Source organism: Telopea speciosissima, chromosome 10 (genome assembly GCF_018873765.1).
Source record: "Telopea speciosissima isolate NSW1024214 ecotype Mountain lineage chromosome 10, Tspe_v1, whole genome shotgun sequence".
Lineage (NCBI taxonomy): Eukaryota > Viridiplantae > Streptophyta > Magnoliopsida > Proteales > Proteaceae > Telopea > Telopea speciosissima.
In genome coordinates, this window is record NC_057925.1 from 27,912,559 (window position 1) to 27,928,257 (window position 15,699).

Consider the following 15,699-nt stretch of genomic DNA (forward strand, 5'->3'; position numbering starts at 1 on the left):
GAGGACAACAATCAAACAACTACGGGAACTAAATTTGTGACTGAGTACCTAGAGCCAAGTATTGGTGAGTGAATAATACTATCGTATGTGTAAATGTAATTATGATCTGATGTCGACTGTTAATAATTGAATCATGAATGCTGTGTTACTTACTTACAATTCAAGTTACTCAAATCACTGCATAATATTTGTTGTTGATCAACACTGTGAATTCTATATAATGGTTGTGTTTGCTAGACTAGATGCCGTACTCGGCTTGGAAATGGGGCCTGTGGTAGCCCGTATTTTGGGGTACGGTTGACACCACTAGACTCATATGATGCCATATAGACATGGGGCTAGAGTTTCATCATCCGTGCCACGAACCCTTGCCAGCAGGGGTTAAGGTGTTGGATGCCTGTGGCGACAATTATCAGGGAGTGAAAAAAAAAAAAAGAATAAAAGAACACCGGAATGGTGCATGAGGGAAGAAACGGTTGTCCCCCTGGATAATCACAGAGGGTTAGTGGGGCCAAACTTGGTGAACAAATGCAGGGGCCTACTAGGCTTCTCCAACAACTCAATGGATGTATTGCGGGAAGGGGTTAGAAGCCCGCACCAGGGATACATGTATTGGGGATTGTAGTGGCAAGACCAAACTTAGTTGTAATGATAGGTGGATAATAATAAAATCTGGACTTGCATATCATGTAGATCATATAAACTGTGGATTGTGATTGCATATGCATGCATTATGGATGTTATTTGCTTACGAGCTCGGTGGGGCTCACACTCTGTTATATGTTGCTCTCTTCTTAGATGATCCTGCAGGTGGATGCCGCTATGACATGGCGGGCTATTTCAAGGAGGAGAGTTTTAGTGGTTATGACGATGTTGATGTGGACCTCAACGGAGGTCATACCGATCCTGCGTACGTTCTCGGTGGTCATTGCGGATGAAGACCATTGAAGTGTGCATGTGATGTTTTGACTGGGGACTCCTTTTGGGTTTTCTGGAGTATCTCCATTCTGACTTGGTTGTGTAGTTTTTATTTGGTTTCCTTTTGGGGCTGAGAATGCTTGCCCTGTATATATTTTCGTATGTACTTATCAGCTTTGGTTTCTTTGTTGTGGGTTGTGTGTGTCCGGGAGATGTACCAAACAAGACTTATTATGTATATATTATCACCATTTCCCATATCGCTATGCTTCCTTTTTACTTTTGAATTGTAGATGTCCTGCATTACTCTGATCTTACTTATGGTTAAGATGTGGATATGGTTCTATGATCGTAAGCACTGCTTCTAGATCCGTGGGATTTGACGGATTGCCGTTACGCAATTCGGGTCACCTACCCAATCCTCCTAGGGGTGGTTTGGGGTGTGACAGAGCTTGGTATCAGAGCGTGAGGCTCTTCTTACGATTATGGGTTGCAGACTAGGACTAATACGCTTTAAACAATAAAACATGCAAGAATTAAAAATCACAGGGGACGTAGATGCAATTAAGTAAAAATGCAAGAATTTCATTAACTCAGTAATAGTTACAAAAGTTTGATTGCATAACTGCAATTCAACAAGTACATAAACTGAAGACAAAGAAAGAAAAAGTACATAAGTATAAGAAAATAACAGTAGGCAAAACCATGTAGCACGAAAGTTCGGTACTGTAGGAACTCTGTAGGAGGCAAGTCGCTCGACAGAGGCTGAGTATGGCGAGAGTCAACTCTGTAGAATCTGTCCCAAAAATCCAATCTCTACTCGACAGCACCCACTCTACTGCCCAAGGAAGTGAAGCCCTGGTCCACCCTGGATCCCAGGTCTGACATCTGTATATCGAGGCTCTGAAGCTGTGCCATCACCTGAGCCCAATCTAGAGGCCCTGAAACCTGTGAACTGGTGGCACCGATCATCTCGTAAGCAGGTAAGTCCGTAAACTGTGTGTCAAAACCCTCGAGATCATCTGGACCTAACCCTTGCTCCTCTGTGTACATGCCCTGAGTGTCTACTCCAATGTCGCCCTACTCCTCTCCAATCTGATTCACATCCTGTGCATCACTACCCTGCCCCTCGTCTTGCTGCATATCCTCAGCCATCACCTGCTCCTCATCCACTACTGGATCTTCACTAGGCACTTTCATCTTCAAGATAGAAGTTTTATCTATAGGCCTGGATCGGACCCTGTTAATGTACTCCCCCTCTAACGGAACCCCAAAGTATCGAAAGACCAATGTAAGGAACTTCCCATAAAGAAGGTTACCATCGGCTGGATTTCGTGTGTGATAAAGCATCACCTGAAGCAACAAATATGGGAGGTTGATGACTGGACCCCCTTGACCAGCACCCAACAGGTAGTAAGTGATATATGCCTGCATCATAGATATGCTGCCCTTATTTCCTCCCTTGGGGTAAATGTTATAGGTCACACATCTACTAATCACCCTAGCACTGGACTTGTAGGCAGTCTCAGACTTGGGAGTATTCCCTGAACCGGTCAAAGTAGTGAAAACTATCCTCCTAGTCTCGAGGGAGAACATCTCGGATATGTCCATGTGGGGTTGGTAATAAACCCTATCACCTGTGTCAGGTAAACCCAGGATCTCCGCCAATAGGGTAGTGGTCAGCCTGATATCCACTCCCTTTACCTTACTCTCCACCCCGAACTGCTAGGCACTAGAAGGCCCCAGGTTACAATAAAAGTACCGAACCAAGTTGGGATAACAAGGCTCGGTAGGAGATAACATCGATGCCCAGCCTAGGGCATTAAACTTGGCAAAGAGGCCATATAGGTGGAAGTCCTCTACTCGCACCACCTGGCCATTCACTATCTTTACGGAAATGAAGTTTTTCCACTCCTTAGCATACTCATACCTGGAGAAAAGATGGTGGTCGAAATCTGGTTCCTCTAAAGATGAATCCTCCCTAGGAGATGGAGGAGGAATCTCTGAGTAGGAAGAATCCTCAGACTCAACCCATAGCCTCTTCTAGGCTACTGATTTGCGTGTGGTACGCCTGCTAGTGGACATTCTCTACAAAAGAGAAAGAAACCCCATGGTTAAGACTAGCAATTTGGTGAAAATCAAAACCAAAACAAGAGGGAGGTGAATAGAGATATGTAAAAGACAAGTTTGAGCTAGAAAGCTTACCAGAGAGCGTATGTGATTGCAAATAGCCCGAGGAATCGATGAGAAATAGTGTGGAAGTGGTCCCCTTACCCTTCAAGAACTTTTCCCTAAGGTTTGAAGAAGTTTGGAATAGAATAGGGAACAAATGGGGCCCTCTCGGACTTAAAAAGCCTGAGCCCGATTCTCTGGGCGATGGCACTAGGCGATGTGGCAACGCCCAGAGACATCGCCCAGTGATGGTAAATTTGCAGAAAATCCAGAATTTACACATGAGGACCTTAGTTTTGGGCATAATAACCCAATAAGACATAAAAACAAGGACAAAAAAAAAATTATTATTATTATTAAATAATAAGAATATTATATTAATAAAATATAATAATAAATAATTCATGACCTAAGAACTTAGATCTCATGAATCTAAGAGAGTGAAAAATTTTACAAATGCAACACATTGGGAATTAGGGAAATTTATATGGTTAGGTTAAAATATATATATATATAATTAGTATACTTTATATTTGTAAGTATATTTGTATGGTGTATATTACTAATATGCTTTATGCGTGCCTATTGTAATGTACGAACTGACCGGACTGTTGCTAAGCAAAACAGAACTTAGATACGTAGGTATGTTGTATTATGTGTTTACTAAGTACGGGAAGCATAGATCTTACCCTAACCAAGGTGTAGGATAGCTGAGAGCAGGATCTGATAGGTTGTCTAGTCAATCGAATCCTTAGACGTTAAGGTACCTCGAGCCAACCCAAGGATTTGTTATAATGGTGTTATGGTCATTTAAGTTTCCAATAGTCGTGTACTTAATTCTTTCAATTAAGTATGTCCTAATGCTCAGAACCATGTTATGTGACAGGACCAGTGAGTTGACTGAGGCTGGTGACCCCAGCACCATGCTTTATATTAGACATTTACGAGAGAGACTGAGACGGATACGGTTAGTGCTACCCCGGGCTGAGAGTCGACTGGACTTTTACTTGGCTATTGCAGCCATTAGTGGACCCGAGGACCGAGAGCATTTTCTGAGTCTAGCTGGAGAGGTGATAGCTGACATAGAATTTCTACTGGCACTAGAGTTTGAGACTGGGAAGAAGCTAGAGATGCTTGCCTGCTAGATCAGGTAATTAATTAAAAGTCTTTATTTAAAAATCTGAATTTTTTTTTCCATTAGTGCCATGCATAACATACTGACTCATAAAACGCATAAGAAAGAAAAACATAAGATATTCAATAAGACACAACACCTAACAAACCAAGATAATGAATCTAATAATCCACCTTACTGGTATGACTCATGATACTCGCTAGAACTATGTACTGGGATAGTATCTGTTTGCTAGGGAACAACTGTTAATCCGTAAAGATGAATTGGAATATTGAACTCGCTCCTCTTTTCAGAGAAGCAACAATGGTCAACACTAGAAGTTCTCGTGGAGGTCGTAAGGGTAAACAACCTAGAATTGTACCGGAGGTTGAATTGCCCAACGGAATTGAGGCTCAAAACTCCGAGGCATCAGCTGCTTCATCAGGAGCACCAGCAGCTACACAAGCTACTACAGCAGCACCTCAGCCAAGTGTGGCAGCCAGCGACGTGACTGCATTCATGACCATGATGATGCGAACCATGCAACAACAACAGAAGTTGCTTGGTCAGATGTCTACACAGTTTGCAACTATGATGCACGAACGCGCTGCACCACCACCACCACCTAATCGACCCGTACTGTTTCCACCACCTGTACCTCAGTACTTAGCAAAAAATTCTACCGCCAAGGTTATGGAAAGGTTCAAGAAACTCCAACTACCTGCACTTTCTATAATAACATCAGAGGCAATGCAACCGGAACGATGGATCAGTGCCCTAGAAAAGGCATTTGAAGTACTCAAGTGCACGGATGCGCAAAAGATTATTTGTGCGGGTTATCAGTTGTAAAATGAAGCCGAAACTTGGTGGAAAGCCACGAGGCCTAATTCGGAAGCTACTCACCCAAACCCCACATGGGAACAGTTTAAGGAGGTTTTCTTCAAGAACTACTTTCCTAAAAGTTTCAAGGATAGAAAGGAAGCAGAATTCATGGCACTGGTGCAAGGGAACAAGTCGGTACTAGATTACCAATAGCGGTTTGAAGATCTGTTCCACTTTGCTCCAGAGCACTTGAAAGGGGAAGTTAGTAAGGCCAAGAAATTTGAGAAGGGACTCAAAACTGAGATTGGATCAGTTTTGTCAATCATGGATATTCGGGATTATGCTCAAATGGTTGATAAGGCGAAGACAATGGAGGATAGATTCAAGGAAAAAGAGAAAGAAAAACTATGACGTCACTTGGTTTGAACAAAAGGTCGAATAATTTCCAAACCTATGGTTGGCCAAATAAGGTTTATCGGGGAACAAGTTCAAGCCCTACTCCAACTCTGTATCGTAGGCCGAGCGTAGGTCAGAATTCTTTTCGCCCTACATTTACTCAATCTACTCAACCTACTACGAGTCAAGCGATGACAGCAGCTTCGCCAGCCCAACCAGCAGCAAGTCAAGCGAGCAAGGCCTCAACACCTGGAGCTCCACCTTTCAAATGCTATCTGTGCAACAAGGAAGGGCATATGGCCAGGGATTGCAAATTGCATGGATATGGCAACAATTCATTTAATCAGCCCTATGCTAGGCCATTTCAACCGCTTGACAATCGGACGCAAGGAAAGGTGTACGCTCTGACCAGTGAAGAAGCTGAGGCGAACCCCAACGTTATGACAGGTAAATGGTCGAACACTGTAAATTATAGAGAATAACTAGTTTAATTCATGAAACCTAAATTACCTACAAACCCTAGGTACCCTGAATGTCTCAACCATACCTGCATGAGTATTATTTCACTCGGGCGCAACCCACTCTTTCGTCTCCTCAACCTTTGCAAGTAAGATGAAAGAACAACCAAGAGATATTGGGCATGAGTTAGTAGTCAGCACGCCGACAGGGAGTGTCGTGAGTTTGAAAGAGGTCTACGACCCCTGCCAGATTGAAATCTATGGGAACAGACTAACCGCACGACTGATAAAAATGGATATAAATGATTTTGACGTGATGCTAGGCATGGATTGGCTGTCTGCCTATGGTGCAAACGTCATGTGTGCGGAGAAAAAGATAAAGTTTAAACTAGAAGATGGGTCGGACTTCACCTATCAAAGTGAATCAAGGAGGAAATCCAGAAGGATAACATTATCTGCACTTCAGGTGCAGAAGTTGCTTGATGATGGATGCCAAGGATTTTTGGCCATGGTGATAGACACGGAGGCAAAGATAAAACCCTCGGAGGAACTTCACGTTGTTAGAGAATTTCTTGATGTGTTTCCAGAAGATCTAACACAGTTGTCGCCGGACCGCGCTATAGAGTTCGCGATTGATCTAATTCCTGGTGCAGCACCGGTATCTAAGGCACCATACAGGATGGCGGCAGTCGAATTGAAAGAGTTGCAGACACAACTTCAAGATCTGCAGAAGAAGGGATTTATTCGACCCAGTGTGTCACCTTGGGGAGCACCTGTGCTATTCGTAAAGAAGAAAGATGGAAGCATGCGGCTGTGTATCGACTAACGTGAGTTGAATAAGCTGACAATCAAGAATCGATACCCGTTGCCGCGTATCGACGACCTTTTCGATAAGCTACAAGGAGCAAGATTTTTCTCTAAGATTTATCTTAGGTCAGGATACCATCAACTGAGGATCAAAACTGGTGACATTCATAAAACGGCGTTCCGAACTCGATACGAACATTATGAATTTTTAGTGTTGTCGTTCGGACTAACGAATACCCCAGCAGTGTTCATGGATATGATGAATAGAGTATTCCATGATGTACTGGATAAGTTCGTCATAGTGTTTATTGATGACATCCTGCTGTACTCTATGAATGAGGAGGAGCACGCGTGACACCTTACTTTTGTGTTGCAGCGATTGCGAGAACACCAGCTCTATGCCAAATTTAGTAAGTGTGAATTTTGGCTCAATCAAATTGGTTTCCTGGGGCATATCATCACCAAAGACGGCATCAAGGTAGACCCCGACAATGTGAAAGCAGTACTCGAATGGGAAACTTCGAAGAATGCCATGGAGATCCAAAGTTTCTTGGGATTGGCTGGTTATTACCGCCGATTCATTGAGAATTTCTCGCGTATCTCGGTGCCCATGACAAAACTCACGAGGAAGGGTACTAAGTTTGAATGGAATGAGACATGTGAGAAGAGTTTCCAAGAACTGAAGAACCGATTGGTAACAGTTCTGGTTTTGACCATTCCAGACAGAACTGGAGGAATGGTAGTATATACAGATGCATGTAGAACAGGCCTAGGGGGCGTCCTGATGCAGAGAGGTAAAGTAGTCACTTACGCTTCCAGGCAGTTAAAGGAACACGAGAAGAATTACCCTACTCATGATTTGGAGTTAGCGGTGGTAGTCTTCGCGTTGAAAATTTGGCGACACTGCCTATACGGTAAAAAGAGTGAAATCTTCAGTGATCACAAAAGCCTGAAGTATTTCTTCACCCAAAAGAAACTGAACATGAGACAGAGGCGATGGCTAGAATTGGTAAAGGATTATGACTGTGAAATCCAGTACCACCCTGGTAAAGCCAATGTTGTGGCAGATGCATTAAGTAAAAAATCTCAGACTGTGTCCCTCGCATCATTAGTCGTAAGTGAACAGTTAATAGAGGAAGCTTAGAAATTTGATCTGGAGCTCGTGATCGAAGAAGCGGCTATGTAAATTAGCAGCAATGGATCTGCAGCTGTCAATATGAGAAGAAATAATTACGAAGCAACCATTGGATTCTGAGCTGGCCAAAATAATTTGGAAAATTCAACAAGGTGTCCATAGAGACCCGGATTTTACATTGGCCCAAGATAGAGCATTGAAGTTTCATGATAGATTGTACGTGCCCGAGGACTTTGACGTCCAAGACCGAATTCTCAAAAAGGTGCACAACTTACCCTATACTATCCACCCGGGAAGTACAAAGATTTACAAGGACTTGAAGAAATATTATTAGTGGATTGGAATGAAGCAGACCATAGCAATCTACGTGTCCAAGTGCCTTACCTGTCAACAAATAAAAGCGGAAAGACACCAACCATATGGACTCTTGCAACCACTTCCCATACCTGAGTGGAAGTGGGAAAGAATCACAATGGATTTCGTGACAAATCTGCCCAACACCAGGAAGGGCATGAATGCAATTTGGGTGATCATAGATGGACTAACAAAGGCAGCTCACTTCATACAGATTAAAATAAGTTATCCGATGGAGAAGCTTGCCCAGATCTACATTGACAACATAGTCCGCTTACATGGCATGCTTGTTAGTATTGTGTCTGACAGAGATCCTCGATTTACTTCACGGTTTTGGAGAAGTTTACAAAAGACATTAGGATCTCAATTAAATCTTAGTACAGCTTTCCATCCGCAGACGGACGGACAATCAGAAAGAACCATTCGGACTCTGGAGGACATGCTCCGAGCCTGTGTTTTGGAAATGAATGATAGTTGGGATGCTCACATACCACTGGTGGAATTTGCATACAATAACAGTTACCACTCCACCATTGGCATGGCACCATTCGAAGCACTCTATGGCAGGAAGTGTCGAACTCCGCTTTATTGGGATGAAGTTGGTGAGCGAAAATATCTCGGACCCGAAATGATTCAAGCGACCTGCCACCATAAGAGAGAAGATCAAGGCAGCTCAGTCAAGACAGAAGAGTTATATGGACAACCGAAGGAAGGATATTGACTTTGAGGTCAGAGAAAAAGTATTTCTTCGAGTGTCTCCAACCAAAGGATTGCTACGCTTCAACAAGAAAGGCAAGTTGAGCCCAAGATTTATTGGTCCATATGAAATTCTAAATAGAGTGGGACCCGTAACATACAGGCTGGCTCTACCGCCATCTTTGTCAAGTGTCCACAACGTTTTTCATGTGTCAATGCTACAAAAATATATAAATAATCCGACACATATGCTACCAACAGAACCTGAACAGTTGGACGTGGACAGGACTTATGAAGAACACCCCACGGAGATATTGGATAAAAATGAGCATAACCTCCGAAACCGCATTGTTGCTTTCGTGAAAGTTCGATGGGGAAATAACCGAGCGGAAGAAGCTTCATGAGAACGTGAGGAAGAAATGAAGGAGAAGTATCCTCAACTCTTTAGATTACTAGGTAAGCAAATTTTGTGGATGAAATTTTTGTAACGTGGGGAGAAATGTCAAACCCTACCCCCCTAATTGGCTGGGATCTGACTGAAGTGCAGGAACCCCTGACCAGGCCACCAAGATCACTGTGGAGCATCACTCCACTCAATGAGATCAATGAGAATGCTTCGAACAGGTTTCCCTATATACCTGTTAGAAGATGGATAGCAGACCCCTGCACTTGCACAGCTCACAGACTGAAGTATGACTTGGATCCCAGGTAATCCCTCTCCTCCTTAAAATGGTGGGACCCACCTCTAAAAAATCATGTAAAAATCCATGGTGGGCATGTGGGGACAATACCCTGACCTAGGGTCAAACCCCTGTGCAATCCCCATTTGAATTCATGTTGCTGGAATTCACTGGGCCACTGCGCGATGTGGCAACACCAAGAGACATCGCCCAATGGCTGCTTTTGCACATTTTTAGTTATTAAAAATGTGGGAACCACCCTACTTGGCCATGGACAGTCTCTAGTGATAAAGGGGACTCTGAGGGACCACCTCATATCCTTGGTTCACTGCAGACCCCACCAGAGAGCCCTGAACTGAACAAAATTAGTTTCAAAAATCAGTTTTTAATGAGGGACTAAAGGCAAACAAGCCTTAGTTAGCCTTAGGCTATAAATAGGAGGCCTTGGGTTCATTTTAGAACCCTTGGCAGAAACTGAATTCGAAAGAGAGAAGAAAGGAAAGAAGAGAGAGAAAAGAGAGGAAGGGAAGGAAGAAGGAAGGAAGGGGGAAGAAAGGAGACCAGCTGCAAACATTCCAGCCTGCAACCGAACCCCCCTCAGCCATTTTCAGGTATAAAAATCCCCTGTATACCTGCTGCCTTTTGTTTCCTCCCTATTCTTGCTGTGTTCTATACACTGGGCAGCCCAGACAAGCTGGGGTTTGCCCAGTCTTGGTCCAGATCAGCCATGCAGACCTTGTGCATGGTAGATCTGGGTTTTTCTATGAAAATCAATATTTAGTTATGCTGCTGCCTTGGCCGAAATCTGGCTGTGCATGGTTGCACTGCCCAGATCCCCTTCTGGTTGATGGATTGAAGCCCAGACTGCAATCCAGGGCTGCGGAGACCAAACCCTAGGTGGTTGCAGCCCTGAAGCCCTATTGAACTTGCATATCCGGCCTTGTATGTGACGGAATCCAAGATTTTAGGTTTGATAAAACCCTATGCACTATTCATCTGGGTTACTTGGGCAGCCATAGTCAGCCTGACTGGAACCTAATGATGAAATCGATTAGACCATGAGATAGACCATTGCAAGGGCTACCCAGATCCCCAAACATGCAGAGGACAAGTGTAGGCCCAGCTCTGCAGGTCCAACATTGGAAACTCAGCCTAAGGTCGATTCTACAGGCACTGGGCAATGCACTGGGCGATGCAGCAAGGCCCAGTGATGGAATCTTTTAGAAATGAAGGGGCAGATCTATAATTTTCCTGATGGCCTTGATCCCTGGACACTGTGGGATGTGGGAAATGAAAAAAATACCCTTCCCCCACATCTGTCCATAAATGAAGAATATTTTGGAACCCTAAGTGGGCCCCGCATGTGACTGTGCACTCCTGTGTTTGATTTTACATTACTAACCTAAAGTGGACAGCAGTGTAATTATGTCATAGACTATTGTGGGACCATGTTCCAACCTAGTGGCAGGTACTGGTATTACAAATGACCAGTTTGCCCCTATGCCCTAGCACTGGCCCATACACCGAAACATGACCTAAGGCCCGGTGTAAGGCTCAGTGATTTCAAGAGTGAACCAATTGAACTCCGGGTCAATCCAGTAAGATTAGGGTAACCCTAGGACTTTTAATGATAGACTGATAACTCAACATGACAACTTGTGATTTACATCTAGGACCTGATCCCGTGCTCAAGGACAATATTCAGACAACTACGGGATCTAAATTTGTGACTGAGTACCTAGAGCCAAGTACTGGTGAGTGAATAATACTATCGTATGTGTAAATGTAATTATGATCTGATGCCGGTTGTTAATAATTGAATCATGAATGCTGTGTTACTTACAATTCAAGTTACTCAAATCACTGCACAAAGTCTATTGTTAATCAACACTGTGAATTCTATATGATGGTTGTGTTTACTAGACTAGATGCCGTACTCGGCTTGGAAATGGGGCCTGTGGTAGCCTATATTATGGGGTACGATTGACACCGCTGGACTCATACGATACCATATAGACATGGGGCTAGAGTTTCATCACCTGTGCCACGAACCCTTGCCGGCAGGGGTTAAGGTGCTGGATGCCTGTGGGGACAATTATCAGGGAGTGAAAAAAAAAAGAAAAGAATAAAAGAACTCCGGAATGGTGCATGAGGGAAGAAACGGTTGTCCCCCTGGATAATCATAGAGGGTTAGTTGGGCCGACCTTGGTGAACGAATGCAGGGGCCGACTAGTCTTCTCCGACAACTCAATGGATGTATCGCGGGAAGGGGTTAGAAGCCCGCACCAGGGATACATGTATTGGGGATTGTAGTGGCAAGACCAGACTTAGTTGTAATGATAGGTGGATAATAATAAAGTTTGGACTTGCATATCATGTAGATCATATAAACTGTGGATTGTGATTGCATATGCATGCATGATGGATGTTATTTGCTCACGAGCTCGGTGGGGCTCACACTCTGTTATATGTTGCTGTCTTCTTAAATGATCCTGCAGGTGGATACCGCTGTGGCATGGCTGCTATTTCGAGGAGGAGAGTTTTGGTGGTTATGATGATGTTGGTGTGGACCCCGACGGAGGTCATACCGATCCTGTGTACGTTCTCGATGGTCATTGCGGATGAATACCATTGAAGCGTGCATGTGATGTTTTGATTGGAGACTCCTTTTGGGTTTTCGGGAGTATCTCCGTTCTGACTTGGTTGTGTAGTTTTTATTTGTTTTTCTTTTGGGGCTGAGAATGCTCGCCCTGTATATATTTTCATATGTACTTATCAGCTTTGGTTTCTTTGTTGTGGGTTGTGTGTGTCCGGGAGATTTACCAAACAAGACTTATTATGTATATATTATCACCATTTCTCGTATTGCTATGCTTCCTTTTTACTTTTGAATTGTAGATGTTCTGCATTACTCTGATCTTACTTATGGTTAAGATGTGGATATGGTTCCATGATCGTAAGCACTGCTTCTAGATCCGTGGGATTTGGCGGATTGCCGTTACGCAATTCGGGTCACCTACCCAATCCTCCTAGGGGTGGTTTGGGGTGTGACAAACCCAGTGTAAACGGGGCAAACCAAAGCTTATTAGTCCATGCCGTTTCGTTTGGGAGTTGAGGTTTTGGATTAGCCCAAAATGGTAAAACCGAGTCAAATCAGACCGAACCGATACGAAAATGTATTGGCCAAAGCAATGTAAATAAGTAGAACAAAATATTATTAGTTTGGACCGGTTCGCTTTACGGGTTTGGTGCTATGGTGTTGTCGTTAATTTTGACCCCCATAGGCGCTTATATATTGTAATTTTTAATCAGCTAAGCATTATATTTTTATTTTATATTTTTTGCAGAAAATGTACTTATCAAAGTGCTTGTAGCTCTAAATTTATCAGCGAGATGATTTAGGCCTTGGTATTGTGGGTTCGACTACCACCAGGTCCAAACATTTATGGTTATTTTTTTTCCCCGTAAAATAATCTTTTATTTAAGATGACAAATAAAGAATAAATTAATATGAAAGCTCCTGTAGCTCAATTGATCATGATTATCAATTAGGCCTTCGTATTGTGGGTTAGACTCCCACCAGGTGCATTATTTTACTCTTTTTTTCTTTATTTTTTAAATAAACTCATCTATTTAGTAATATTTGCAAGAAATAAGCAAAGAAATAAATAATAAACCCCAAAAATTAAAATATGTTTTATTTTCTCTAAAATCCTAGTCAGAAATATAAATATTTTTTTTGTCTTTTTTTTTTTTTTAAAAAAAAAGAGAATTGTTTTATTCAATTTTAATCCTATTGGCTGGAGCAGGTGTGTAATTGAATCAAACCAAATCGTATTAGTCAGATCTAGACAGGGTCTACGGTTAGGCCTTTGGTTTTGTGCTTGTTGAACCCGTAAAACTATATCGAATCAACTTGATCCGATACAATGTGCATTGGCCAACCTAGGTGTGTTGATTGGTCGGTACGGGTTGAGCCGATTTAGGTGTGGGAATGGTGAATCCGAAACCAACACAATAAGGAAAGTTTGGTTTCGGCTAGTTTCTATTTGGGTTCGGGTTGTATCACTTTCTCGTATTGATTTGTAACCGGGGTCAGTTTTGGCCCGTTTGGATCAATTTACCTAGGGGTGTCAACTGAACTGGATAAACCAGTCCGAACCGTTTTCTTATTGGCTAGGTTTCCGAAATGCGGTATTACATCCTCGAAACCAAACTGATCCATACTGGAAGCCAAAAAAACCTGGACCAAAACCAAAACCTTATCGATCTACCCAGTTAAGGAACCGATAAAAACCTGTAACCCATTGAAAAATTAAATTGTTTTTTTATAGTTTTAGTACAATTACGTATGTTAAACAGAAGTGAACCCCGATAACAAACCGTTACAAGAACCCGAAATCAAAATTTCCATATTGGTTTAGGATTCATCATTCCCATGCCGAAACCGACTCAATCGGCCTGAACCGCTCAATTAATACCCCTAGATTTAACATACATAGTTAGGAGAGCAAAAGACGGTTTGTGAAGGAGAGAGAAGCTCCGAACTTTCAGGAAGGCGACGTAAGGTTTTTGGTTTCTTGATAGGCCTATGATGGCTATTGGCTGCGGTACTCCGATGGCCCATGGTACTGTCGAACCTGGTTCTGGTCAACAGGGTTCTGCTACAAATGGACAGCCATGATCGTGGGCTCGAATGGTTGCAGGGAAAACTTCCCGAGAAGGCTCAGTTTCGCTGGACTACTTTGAACTAGCAGTTATGGATGGAAGGAAGGTGGCCTGCTGCCCGGTGGAGGATGTGGAAGAGGAGAGTGGCTGGTGGGAGTCTGCATTGGTGGGCTACGTCTTTGGTCAGCGTCCCACCTTCTCCAGTATGAAGCGGTTTGCGTAAGAGAAATGGAGCCATGTTGGGCACATTGAAGTATTTGGGTTAGAGAGCGGAATTTTTGTGTTTGATTTCCAGGATTCTGATCTTAGCCGGTAGGTCCTGGATGAAGGGCCTTGGACGTTAGGCTCCCAGCCACTGATCCTACGGCCTTAGTACCCTGAGATCTCCCTTACGAAAAGAGAGGAGACGGTGCTCCCGCTGTGGGTGAGGTTGTATGGCTTGGGGTTGCAGTTCTGGGGGACTCGGTTACTAGGTTGTATTGCTAGCCTTCTTGGTAAGCCTATCTACGTGGATCATCATACGTCGTAGTGGGAACGACTATTGTTTGCAAGGTTTTGTGTTCTTGTCGATGCTGCAAATGGCCTGTCGGAATCGATCTCTATTGGATTGGGGGAGGACGTAGTTCGTGAACAACCTGTGCAATTCGAATGGGCCCCTCCACTTTGTTCTGGGTGCGGGTGTTCAGTCACTCTGACCAACACTATCCCCATTCACCTGTGGTCCCAGTAGTAACTGAGCAGCACAAGGAATCCATGTAGATTGATGGGAGTTGGAAGGCTACAGCACGACAGAGGTCAAGAGGTGGACGCTCTCGGTAGCCAGGTTCACCGCCGGTTGCTAGTCGGAACCCAGCCTAGGCACCGAGATCGGATGCTACACTTCCTGATGCGCGCCCGAAGAGAGTGTTTGAGAAGGGATCCACTTCTTTGGATCCAATGGTGGTTAGCCACGATGCCATATGTGATCCCGATGGGGGGGCTGCTTTCTAGGAGTGAGGCGCAGTTTATGTTCGCGTTAGTGGCTCTCATGAGGGGGTGAAGGAACATGGCCTCGTGTCGGCTTCTCTAGGTGATGCCTCACTTGCACGGTTGGGTGACGTCCAAGCTCAGGGTGCAGTGACCAGTCCATGCGCTGAGGGGGAGCACATGACTTCAACAATCTCTATTTCTACCGAGGTGGGTGAGCTTGTTGGTACACCTCAGGGTAGGGGAGTGCAACGACGTGATACAATGACAAGCCCAACTTCAAAGAATCGTTTTGAGCTGTTACGTGCTATGTTTGATAATGATGGTAGCCCAGTTTGGCATGCTAATGCAGTATTTGACTAGGTTGAGGAGGAGCCCATTAGGGAGAGAGAATGAAGTCCGGGGCGGAGCAACCCCTTGCATGGCTCCTCTAAACCCAATTCTCAATGATCAGACTTGGTGCATGGAATACCAGGGGGTTGAACGACCCTGGTAAGAGGAGGGTGGTGCTGG